This window comes from Epinephelus moara, chromosome 12, assembly GCF_006386435.1.
Source record: "Epinephelus moara isolate mb chromosome 12, YSFRI_EMoa_1.0, whole genome shotgun sequence".
NCBI classification, from domain to species: Eukaryota; Metazoa; Chordata; class Actinopteri; order Perciformes; family Serranidae; genus Epinephelus; species Epinephelus moara.
Window position 1 is genome coordinate 1,166,656 of NC_065517.1, and position 13,687 is coordinate 1,180,342.

Consider the following 13,687-nt stretch of genomic DNA (forward strand, 5'->3'; position numbering starts at 1 on the left):
ATGCTGTAAAGCCCTGTGAGGCAAATTGTGATTTGTGATATTGGGCTTTATAAATAAAATTGAAATTGATTGAATTGACTAAATATGCTCACTTTAATCCATTGCTATTTTTTATCCACTTCTCATTATTATCCACTGCTCATTATTATTGTTATTATTATTATTATTATTATTATTATTATATTAATATATTATTATTATTATTATTATTATTTATTGCTGTTTCTTGTATTATTTTTTTTACTTTTTTTCTATGCCTAGTTTTTCAAGTTTTTAAATTTTGAAATCTTGAATCTGACTCTTTCCCCTTGACTGCTGTAACACTGGAATTTCTCAGTTGTGGGATCAATAAAGGTGTATCTTATCTTATCTTAGATAGACTGTGGACTGTGCAGCAAACAAAAAATGTCATGTCCTCATATGAGGACGCAGGGTAGAAGGAGGATACTACTCCTATTCACAAAAAATAAAAAACCTCAAATAATGCAATCCATACAAATATTCCCCACGGTAGCTTTAAGTATAATGTCGAAAAATTACATTGGTTTAAAACAGTCTGACATTGCAAGAAAAGGAAATAATGGAGTTGTCATCTTCAGATAACAACAGGCTAGAACAACAGAAGATGACAACTCTACTCCCACCATCTGTCCATATCTTTTCAGCTTGCTGATGGAAATTTACATGTGAAATTAAAATGAAACTGACAACAACAAAAAAGTCAGGCACAGGTGTTTCATAGACAAAAGCTCTTTTAATCAAAATCATGTATTTTTCTGTCCAGTAAAAAAAAAAAATGTTGATCATATGCATACTATTTATAGCTTTAACATAGCAGGCAGTAAAAAAGAATTTACATTTAAAATATTCAGAGCATTCAAAAGCATACATCTTCTAATAAATTGACACTGAGACATTCCCGTACATCATCGACTCACTATGGTTCTACTTTTGGCTGGTCTGATCGGTGGTTTTTAAGCTTCTCGCTACAAGAGAAATGTTTACAGTGTGCAAGCCTGGGCTCAAATTCTATCCAAAATCCTCCCACATGTAAGTCCAGAGCAGTGCCAGAACTGGGCTATTTGGAGGATGCTGTAATGTGCTGGGTGAGCTTAATCAATCCCTGTGAAAAGCTTTAGGAAAAAGATTCAGGATAATATTTTGACCCAGGTGAATTCAGACACATCTGATTTTTTTTCTTTTTTTTGTGGCTAAGCTTGGATGTGCAAGAGGTCTTCTCTGCTGATAACTGATCACCTAGATTTCTGCATTTATGGAAGACTGCTTGTTCATTTGCTGCTGATTTGCTGTTTGTGTTCTTTCATATAGCTGATGTTGACATCGAGAGGAAAGTCCATGAGTGTACAACTGCAACAGGACACATCACAAAAATATAAGCAAGCTTGTATAATGTATATGCTTCCATCGAATCCTCACTGGATATCACTGCTGTATTACCGGGTCAGTGCATGTCAGCATATTGACATAGGCTACTGTTGGTGTTACTTGCAGCTATATCATACATACAGTATGATGCTAATGCTTGTATGTGGGAGGTGGCAGAGGATAATTCTGCCTCACAGTTTCATCTTAACTTTAATTTTTTGACTGCAATTTAAAACTCTGGGTGAATTTAAATATGGTGTGCACACTTAGTTGTTGGGCAATGTGCGACTAAAGAGCTGGAGATGATTCTGTGTTACACTAAATATCACTGTGTTAGATATAGCAGGATACATGTTCAAGTGAGAAACTTTTTGTCTTTCCAGAGTACAGACCAGCAGCTACACCAGTTTTGTAGTAGGAAAACAGTTGAGTCTGATTATAGAAGTATGGAGCCACTCAGGATTGATATGGTAGAAAAATATTGGCATGAAAATCTGCTGGTGCTGTTTAAAGTCAAAGAAAGATCCTTAAACTGCTGAATTTCAAGAGGGCTACATCATCAAATCTTGTCAAAGAACTGTTCCAAACATGTTGTTGTTAAACATCCTTTGAATTCTACCGCGGACTGGGTCCTTCCTGTTGAGAATTTTCAACAATGCATGTGTGTAAGTACCCACAATTCATTGCGCACGATTTGCCAAAAGTGAAGGCAGGGCCTTTTCAGTTATGCACACCTGGGCACTCGCCGTCAACAAAATCACATGGTTTGGTTGAGGCAGCAAAAGTACATGGTTAGATTTAGAAAAAAACATCATGGTTTGGCTCTGCATTCATGTGGGAAGCAAACACTGGGCTCCTGTGTGAAAGTCGGGGATTTATTGGACCCATCCACCACCTTTCCTACTCACCCCATAGTGACTTTCCAGCTCCTTTCATGGCAGTTTTTCTAAAAAAGCAAGAAAAAAAGCAATGCATGTTGTGATGTCTGTAGGCATTTTTATTTTATTTTTTTAATGAGATTATGGAAAACTGCAAAAATAATTGTGGTGCTGTCTCGGATTTGGAGGATATTATTATGAATATTCAATGACGGTTGGGCATTAAGGGCTAATGGCCACAGATCAGCTATTAATGCTGTTCGTCACAGCACTGAAGGACTGCTCTTGTGAGAAACTTTTCTCCTGCTCTCTCTGCCCGGTTAGCAAGGGCTTACCCCTTTTCGTCATATTTTGCCGTGTGGGCAGAAACACCACAGCAGCTGTTATCCGACACTGAGCTGTTAATCTCACACCGACACTGAAACAGCTTGACTGTGTCATTAAACCTGTTGAAAACCGATTAGGTAACATTAGCTGTGTTATGCTAACAGTTATCCCTGTAGCTGTGAGTGTGTGACTCTGTCCCAGGCACAGAGCTCCGGTCCTACAGCAGTAGTCTCATGATAAGCAGAGAAAGAGAGAGGAGCTGAGCAATTCAATATACTGCACTCAGCTCTACAATGACATAAGATTTTACCTGTTTTAAACAGTTGAATTTGCAGGAAAGTTGTGGTGAATGGACAAAATTGCAAGGTCACGCAGAATTCACGAGGGCTGTGTTATTGCGACTCCAACATCACAATATCATAAAGGGACTGGGTCAAAGGTCCATATTAGAGGTATTCCCATGAGCATAACCTGATTGAGCAAATACTTCCCTCTACAGATTATTATTCCAATAAAACCATTTATTCATCACTTGTATTAATATCTTCAGAAAAAAATGTGATCACAGAGAGGGTTAGAGGACACACCATCACACAACTACCAACCAGATCACTGCTGTCTGAGAGCTCTGTTTACCAAACCTACAGCAAAACTCACTATCACTGTCTGATGTGTCCAATAAGGAAATCATTTGTAAAGCTCAGTATTCAGTTGAGGAGACTTACACAGATTCTACACAGTCTGTGTAGTGAAAGCATAATTTGTTTCCATTCTAACTCTGCTTTGTCAGTGGACCTCGAATGGCGTGTCAATTTCACTTGTTACATGCATTGTGTCTTTTCAAAATACACTTCCGTTTCCACAAGAAATGTCAGTTTCTGCTTGTTATATCCATAGTCTTTTTTCGAAATAAACTTACATCGAAAGTAAAAAATGTTGTTTTTAGCTTAGTTCAGGCTACAAAAGCACATGGTTAGGATGAGCAAATAATGTCATGGTTTGTCACTTTGTCACTAGCGTAGTATGCTACACACACTAGCACACTATGTAATTTTTTATTTTTTTTTTAAGATATTTTTTGGGGCATTTTTGCCTTTAATCGATAGGAAAGCTAAGTGTGAAGGGGGGAGAGAGAGAGGGGAATGACATGCAGCAAAGGGCCACAGGCTGGAGTCAAGTCCGGGCCGCTGCGGCAATAGCCTTGTTTATGGGGCGCCTGCTTTAACCACTAAGCCACCGACGCCCTTCACACTATGTAATTATGAAAATAACTCCATTTACTTTTGGTTCCACATGGGAAATGTGCAGCGAGCCCCCAAGTGAAAGTCCAGCATTTGTGTTACCCATCCACCACCCCTCCCACCTGCACTATAAGACTTTCTTGCTCTTCATACTATGGTAGTAGCCAGCAGCATTAAAAATACCCCCAACCATGCATGCATGTCATACTGCTGTGAAGAGTGCCTCTCTGTGTTGATGTCTGATGCTAACATCCACTGACAAAGCGGTAGTTTTTGACAAGTTGGGAGTGAGAATGGGCTGGAGAGCAGCAGAATTCAGACTACTAGATAAGCGATCTAAATGAAGGCAGTAGAGTGGAGGGATACATTAAAAGATAGGTAGTGGTACTAACAAGAGTATTAATTTACTAACACATTTATTTATTTATTTACTTGGGGGCAGGACTGCAGATATATAACCTAATAAATGAATAATTATATAGAATTGATTGGTGCATAGCATGGGAGCACACACTTGAAGGCTGGGACCATGCATGCATAATAATGATGACAGAAATTATATAAAGGATAAGACTGGTGGTACTGTTAAAAGATAACGCTCAGGAGGAGAGAATGGGGAAGCAGAGAGAGAGTAAGAAAGGGAGGAGGTACGGTGAGAGAAAAAGAAGGTGGGATAAGCAGGAGGAGAGGAGAGAGAAAGCATGAATAATCCATTGGAGAATCACAACGGGATTAAGACAAGATGGGAGCCAAAAATATTCCTGGCCAAGGCAGCTTGGCACAATAACGCTGCAAGGCAGCACAACACGATAGCAGCCACTCCTGCTGCCAGTCTCTGTCGGCTCAGGAAATAAAACGTTAGGGGGATTATAAAAGCCACTAGGATGTCGCTGTGCAGAGTAAAACTTCCACTGTCATGCTTTATAAAGCCTAGAATCACACTAGTCCATCTATTTTCTCTACTGCCTGGAAGGCATACAACTTTTGGTAAATATCACATGAAATGTGGCAAAAACAGGCTTAGCACTTTCCTCAGTCAAAGAGGTTTTCTGAATCGAAACTTTCAATTTCAAAATTTTCTTTACTGATCTTTAAAGGGATACTCCAGCAATTTCACACATCAGTGTACTTGTCATGGAGAGTACTACTCACTATATGAAAACAGCTCTATAATGTCTTCAATGAATTTGGAGGAACAATTAAAACTAGAATTACTGCCTTGCACATGTTTGCCTCTGCATACCTGTCAAGTCACAGTTAAAGTTTGCATTCATGTCTTTGAAAACATTGATGCTTCACACACATCTTCCCCCCAGCAGTACAGAAGATCTATAGTATTAGCAAAGTCTCAAGGTTGGCACTCAAGGTTAGTGTCACCAAATATCCCCCTTCTTTTCCTGAGATATGACGGTGAGTAATGGCCAGAGAAGTGTTTTATGCAGAAAGTTATGATGTCATAGTGAAGTTGACCTTTTGGATACAGAATATTATAATTTCATTAATTTAACCTATTAGACATTTGTGTAAAATGTTGCCATAATTAGGATAAGAAATCTTGAATAATGGGCAAAAACATGGTATGTGAGGTCACACTAACCTTGCCCTTTGACCTTCACTCACTAACTTTTAATCAGTTCATTCTTGAGTCCAAATGAACGTTTGCACCAAATTTGAGGGGATTCCCCCACAGTGTTCTTGAGATATTACGTTCACCAGAATGACACAATGTCACAGTGACCTTTGAAAACACTCCCTCAAGGTGTTCTTGAGATATCACATTCACAAGGTTTGGATGGATGGACAGACAACCTGAAAACATAATGCCTCTAGCCATGGCTTTCACCAGCATGGAGCCATAAAACCACAATGCCCTGGTGATGCCATCTGGGCTATCTTGTTTTGCCTTGAATAGTACAGTATATTTTAACAGAAAGCCTCCATCATAAACTCATAGTGTGGAGTGTGATAGATGAGAACATTTAGACTTTGAGGGTCTGATGACAGATGCTTAGTTGCATTATGGGAAGTGTAGTATTTAGCATTTTTGGACCTTGACCAATATTGGCAAAGCTGGATTACAAACTGGGGATAGCAGGCCACTGCCCCAGGGCACAAGTATTATATAGCCACAGGTTGTATGTGTGACAGTCACTTTGTTACTGTGATTAATTACTTATTGATCGCTAATATGCACCATAGATGCAGAATTACGACTGCAAGGTGGCACACTTAAGCCCTGATCTGTTAAAGGGTCCCTGTACCTTCAAAGCTCCTGAAATCTTGCTTTCAAATCTTTTCTTCTTTTTTTGCTGTATGACATTGCTATTCATGACTAAATAAGGAACAATCAAAGTTAAAGTTGAGTAGAAACTGTTTTTAGTTTATATTCAGAAACACCCGCACAAACTGAGCTAATCTCCTTCATCAGGACTTTGTGGGTGTGATTTTATCAGATTTGATTGACAGTGATCTGGCAACATGAGCAAACATCCCCATGTCATTAAAAAAAAAAAATTATAACAGAAACCTTGCCCAATGACCAATGCATTTTATTGTGCTATTCATTGCAAAAATGCGTAATACAAGACAAACTGTAAAGACAACTCTATGCTGGCTTCTTGCATTTGGCACTGTGGCTGAGCTGTCCTCATCCTCCTTCTCTGTCTCCACAATGTTTATCACTCTCTGTCTGTGTGCGTTCCACATCCTCCTCCTTGTCATCATCATCCACCCGAACATTAATATCTGAACTGCTGAAAACAGGCTGTCTGAGTTATGGGAGGATGCAGTGCCACCCGTTCCTCTCTCTTGTTGCAGATGTGTCCTACCACCATATTTTTTTCAATGCTTCTTGGTCAAACAACGCTACATTCAAAAAAACACAGAAAAATAACCTGTTCTGGAAACTTTTATAATGGACAAAAGTTTTGGAGTCAGTGTGTAAATGTGACTGACACATCAGGTCATATTCATTTTTAGAAGTGCAACAATTTCCACTGAAATCACTCAGTGTGTAAAGGGCTTTACTGATGTGAGATAAAGCAAACCTCTGGCAGGGTGATATTTAAACATAGAAATACTGGTTGGTGCTTGGTGAAAACTGTTTGTGAGGGGCCAATGACTCATTTTTGCCCAGGGGCCCCCTAGTGGATTAATTCGACCCTGCATAGTAGGAACTTACAGTCAGCTTATCCAACATGTTCTCATCCCAAGTGGTCACATATCGCTGTTTTGTCAGTGGACTTTTATGTCTACATATTACGTAGACACCAGGGCGTCAACAAAAGCCCTGGGTTAAATTTGGAAAAAAAACATCATGTTTTGGCTCTACATTCATATGAGAAGTGAACGCCGGGCTGCCGGATGAAAGTCTGGGGTTTGTTGGACAACCCTCACACCTGCCCTACAGGGACTTTCAAGGTCATAAGCATTTCAAAATGACATGGTGTATCATACCACAGCGACAGGTGCCGTCTGACCTCGTTATGAACTGACACTGCCCGTCTATGTATCATACTGCTGCGACAGGTACCATCCAAGTCCCATCCAACTGGCAGAGTATCATACCACCTGTGAAAGGTTCCGTCTGTCTGTGTTGCAAACTGATGCCACCCAGTGGCATATCATACCACCATGAAAGGCGGATTTTAGTGTTGGTGTCTGATGCCAAAATCACTGACAAAGTGGCGATATTTGATGACTTCAGAATGAGTACAGGCTGGGTTATCTTGGCATTGGGTCTCTGTCTTTTTACAAATCTGCCTGGCAAGTCCTTCACTTTTATGTAAGGGCAATAATAACCTGCTGGAGTACCCCTTTTCTTTAAACTTTTTTTATAAAATCTGATCATTCTAAAGTAATTCCATTTTCTTAAACTGAATCAATTGAAAATCACTGCAATCTGAGGGTGGCATCATCTGATCAGTGGTGGAGAAATCTGCCCTTGAAAGAAAGAGTCACTTCCTCTGAAATAAGCAAGTCTGCATCTGTCACAGCAGACAGCAACCTTCTACATACTGTTAAGTTAAGTAAGCTGGTAAGAATCATTACATCAGCAGTGGACACAACATGAACATAACTCACTGTCACCCTCCATTTATACCCTATCACCTTTCACCACAAAACTTCCCATCATCCCTGCTGCTGGAATCTTCTCAAATTCAAATGAGGGCTTACCTCCCGTTTTGCCGGCATCCTTTTTCTTTATCTCTTCCTCCCTCTAACATCTTGCCTTCATTTCCTCTCACTCTTCTCCTCCCGTACCTCTCCCTGTGTCACTTTAGTCAAATGAGGTTAAACTTTCTTGCTGCTTTGTAAGAGGCATAAATTAGCAAAACAGAGTCAAGCTCTGCCAATACCTAAGATGGTGACCACAAAAACAAGCAACACAGAGACCCCTACTGGTAAGTCCCTGTTCTTTGAAGAGTAGACCTGAGTAACATGTGCACATGTGTTTGAGAAACCATTCTAGTAAGGTAAGGAGAGTCAGGTCAGTCACATGAACATGAACCTCAAATACCAGAAGTGAAGCAATGTGGAGAGTGATTCAGAGTTAACCAATCTGAGCTACATTTTAAGATGTACTGTCGATTAATTAGTCAGTGTACTTGTGGGGACATTTTGGTCCCCAGATTTTGCTGTGGAGTGAGCACTCTTGATTTTCACGCTACTCTTTGGTACAGACAGCTACAGGCATAATGCAGCAGCACACAGGAGGAGAAAATTTGCACCATAAGGCTATGAGATAACATTACATGCGCTCTTCTGCCTATAATTGGTGAATTTACAGCTCACAGATACTTAATATGACACAGTCTCTGGTGTTTGTTTGATATCTAGTGTTGGCAGAAAATGCTGTTGCATATTTCCACTCTGATATTAGCGTTGTTAGCTCGTTTATGATATTATGTTAATGCCGCTGTAAGACCGAATGTCTGAATTCTGATTTGGCTGACATAATTCTGAGTTTGGTACAGCCCTGGAAAATAGATATGTCTGTTTCAACAAAAACTTTGCTGCCCTCATACTTCCATGTGTCCTTTATAATGGCGTAGATACAGCCAATAAATTGCACTAGATGGCAGAGACAAAAGTTTCACACAACAATAAACAAAGCAACGATAGAAGAGGTTGTAATATTATACCTTTAAATGGAGGCAGTCTTATAGATGGCAGTGGTCTGTGCAGCCATTATATTCATCTTGACATGTGGACGGAGAATTCTTTTCACTATATTAGCGATCCGTTCCATTATGCCATTACTTTCTGTGTCGTCTCCTAAGGTCGTATCGTGCCTCAACTATGCTACTAAGCTTTCAAAAAACATGCACAAATACAGAGGAAATGCACAGACTACGGACAGAGGTCTCCATCTGTCTCTGTATCTAACTTTGAGTATAAATGAATTAAGTACCTCCACAGACCATCTGAAGAAACCCTGACCTGAATATTCCCCTGTCCACAAACAACATTTAAAGTGTGAGACTATGAAACTTTTGAAACTGGAAATAGCATATTCTCACTCTCATGAATCAAAAATGAAATACAAAGCAATACAGTGTAATACAATCAAGGCTGATCCAATATATCTTCATGACCAGGAGATTCCTGGCTAATGTCACGCAAACCTAATACATTACAAAGTCTCTGAATAACTGATATTACTGTTTAGGGGGGAAAAAAAACCAACTACATATTCTTGCTCTTATTAAGATAAGAATTTATACGGAATATAAAACACGCTTACATAATTCAGTGCACTCAGGGGTTTAGCTGCTACAAGCTCTCTTGCTCCGGCATGGTCAGTAGCTTTTTTTTATGGCTCATCTGAGCTAATGTTAGCAAACTTTATGGTGTTACTAAATAACAGACATTACTGAGTCCGTTTGCCAACTTTATAATTCTTCTCATGTATTCCACTGTTACACTACATTGTAGCATTTGAAATGGTCCCATATTTATCACAAGTGAACAGTGACTGTTCAGATTAAGCTGCACATTATCGCTTTAAAGAATGTCCTAGCAACCACATCTTCTACCTTTCATGTTTGAGATAGTCTCTGTAAAGAAATGTATGGTTAGATTCTCCTATTATCAAAATGTATTCAAGAATATTATCCAACAAATATGCCAATACATCTTTGCTAACATTAGCAAACTTTAGACCTACAGTGTAATGTTGCTGTAAAACTTACATCACTGAGTCAGTTCAGTGACTTGATATCTCTGTTATACATGTGCTGCTTTTACTTCATGTTTTAGTACTTACCTTCATTCCATAACAGCCACTTGCCACTGTTTAGCAAAAGTTACACAGTGTTGCTTTAAAGAATGTTCTAGGAACCACATCTATAATAACACCCGGTAGCTTGTTTCACAAGGAAATCTAAGACTAGTCTGTCAAGTTAAGCCATACACCTTCATTTTGCCCTGTGATTGGTGTAATGTAATTTAGTACTGTTAACATCTAACAAACTCGGTTACCATAATGTGAGCATTCCACGAGCCCCAAATACATTCTTAGAGCATCTAAGTAAGCAACAATTATGTTCTAGGTATTTTGTGGTTTGTGGCTAATAAGGACTGGGCTGGGCTTTCCTTTGACTCATGTCACAGCATGTGTAGCACATATTCTAAAACTGAGTGGTATACCCTTTGGGACACAATATATAAGGCTCAGACTTTGGCAAAGTCACACTGACCACAATCCTCCAAATACACTGAATGATCAGAGCAAACAACCTGTCACCAGAGTGACATGGACACATTATACTCATGTATTTAATCCTTATTCCAAAAGTTCGGACCTTAAAACTCAAATCAGCCAAGTTATACAAGACCATCGGTTAAACAATGTTGTATGGGCAAGGACATGGAAACAGCAGCAAAACAGCTTCTTAGTGACACAAACCTCTATACGTTTGTGCATTGCATTATTAATGAATAGTGAAGTAAAAAAAAAACTTTTAAAAATCTTTACATAAACATATGGTAGACATAGATAAATAGATAGATAGATAGATAGATAGATAGATAGATAGATAGATAGATAGATAGATAGATAGAACTTGTTATCTTCTGCACAATGTACAAACTTTTTGAAAAGTGTTTGATAAATGGGGGCAACTTGAGCCTTTTTTCCTTCTTCTTAGTTAGTTGACATACAAGACGGATGAGTTGCAATAAAACAGTCATTTGTCCTCTGAGGCTGTGGTTGCAATGTGGATAATTCAGCAGGTAAGGCGATGATTACATAATTGTATTGCCCCATATTGTACAAATATTGTGCTGTCTCTGGTTGTACAAACTGAATATGTGCTGGTGCATGGTCAAAGAACTCCATGAGACTTACAGTAAACCTTGTAAGATACCACCAAAGACTTGATCATATTTATTTCCATTTTAATCCTGTTCTTGCTTTTAGAAGATAATGCATTTTACTCATTAGTTAAGTAAAACATAGTTTCTGAGGCAACCTCACTTAATATCCTATCTGATAACCTATCCATCATGTTTCAACTGAAATGTCACAGTATCACATACACTTAGTTTGGTATCCCCAAGGACACAAAACGGGGCTACAGCACACCACTATACAGCAGGTGCTTAGAGAATGGATCCAAGAAACTACCCAACTCTGTAATATTATGAAAATGTGCAACACTTGAAGAGGCATGGTCACTGTTTTTGAAAAGAAATACTGCATTCATGGATGAAAGTCTTTACATGATGATAATGCGAGTTAATAAATGTGACTCAAACAACCTATTTGTACTACAAATGTATAGGAGTCAACCTATATTTGTACACAGAAGCATGTACATAGATAAAAATAAAATATGACAAAAAATTAAAAAAGTTTAACCTTTTAGAGCAGAAAGCATGTCAACTTCAAGAGTTTCTGGTACCTCATCAAATTAAGTTATAAAGCACACCAGGCCCAATTAATTTTTTGAGAAAGGCTGGCAATGCTTTGTATCTTACTGTCAACAAATCCCACGAAAAGACCAAAACCACCAATGAACTAATGCTTGGTGCCAAAGCCTGATATCTTCTACCTTATTTTATGTTTTTTAGCATTTAATTGTAAGAAAGTTAAAAAGTGGTGAATGTGGCAAACAGCAACAGCTTTCTAGGCAGTAATGACAGGCTGCCTAAGAGAAGACCAAGTATACTTAGAAAAGATGTTCCAAAAGAGTTAGCACTAATGCTAAATACTTAATCTTTGCTGCAATGCTTGAGTTGCTGTATAGCAAACTGTAATAGTTTTTAGACATAAAAAGGAGATTCCATCTACATTCTGCAAATTTCTGACATATGCTTTTGTTAAAAGTGATCATTACAAAGCCTGATAGACTGTTCTGTTGTTTAAAAAAGGTCTGAGAAATGAACAATTTCCTTAGATGTGAGGGCCAAGTAGAGAATAGGAGTCAAGACACACAAACAAACAATAAAATGATGGCCACAGTTTCCCATATAAAAATGTGAATCATCCACAAACATTGACACTGCAGTGTGCAAGGAATAAGATCTAGTATACTGGTAACATTCCACCGTTTATTACTGGCCTACCGTGTTCAACTTTTTTCCCTTTTTATATATATTTTTTTAAGAAAATTCTGTCATTAAAAATCTTTCGATGGTATATTTTTTCTTAGAAAATTTAGAAAAGAGTCATTTACAGTTATTTTACACATGAAATATCCTCTGGCTTTTGTTTTGGAACAGATTCTCATGTCTCTCAGACTCATTTTGTTCTTTTGCAGCACATGGTGTTACAGAATATGCATCGAAACAACAAACATAAGTCACTACAGTGTAGCTAAAAATAAAAAAATACGTAGACTTCATACAGAAAAATTAAATACATGCATACATACAATACAGTGCCATGCAAACACAGTTCATTTTGGGAAGTAAATTATTAACGTTTGCATTTCTTTCCCGTGTTTCAAACATTTCATGCCTTCTTGCTATACAAACATGACATGGCTTTTACATAATGTGACATTCACTGCAGCTGCTGCAGGAAGTTGCGTGCCGAAAACTCCTTGGTTCTAGATAGGGCAATGTTTGGTTGATAAAAGTTAAAAAGGTTCTTATCACTAATGACTCAGTACTTAAGATCACCTTCTAGCTCCTCAGAAATAGGAAATATGTTTGTGGTAAAGTATGATTCTTTTCCACCCTTGCATCTCATTGTTTACTTATATTAGTTTCACAATAAGTAGGTTTAATAGTCTTTTTGATAATTAGTGATTTGTTTCTCATTGACATTTGGTCCAATATGAACATTCTAACCTGCCCCCAGCTGCCTGTTAAGCTGTCTTCTTTGAGAGCAATCACTCTCTCAGAGGCATCATAAAGAAACAAGACAGCAGTGCCCCCTCAATGACAGCCCTTTAAGAATCAACCAATCTCCTAAGAAGGTATTGACCGGTCTACAATCAGCCACATCTGCTTACGTATGGGGCCTCTCTATCACATGCCACTGGCTAAGATCTTCTTGCAAGAGGTCAGCGTGAGATTGGTATCTATTGGAGCTGCTGACCTTGAGTGTGTTTGTTTTGGGACTGCAATGGAGATTGTTATCGGGCCTTGGCCCACGAAGATAATACTGTTTACTAGTGATGGCTGAATGAAGCCTCATGAATCATTTTCTCCACAAGATGGCACTTTTTGTTCAACAAAAGGTTTAAAACACACCGAATTGCCATTCTTTGAGCCTCTCTCTTTAAACCAAGAGCGACATCTAGTGGCCTCAGAAAATAAAGAAAAGTCTTCATGAGGCTGCATTCGGCCATCACTACTGTTTATCCTCTGGGGAGACAGCAGCCATTTTAGACTTCTAAGACT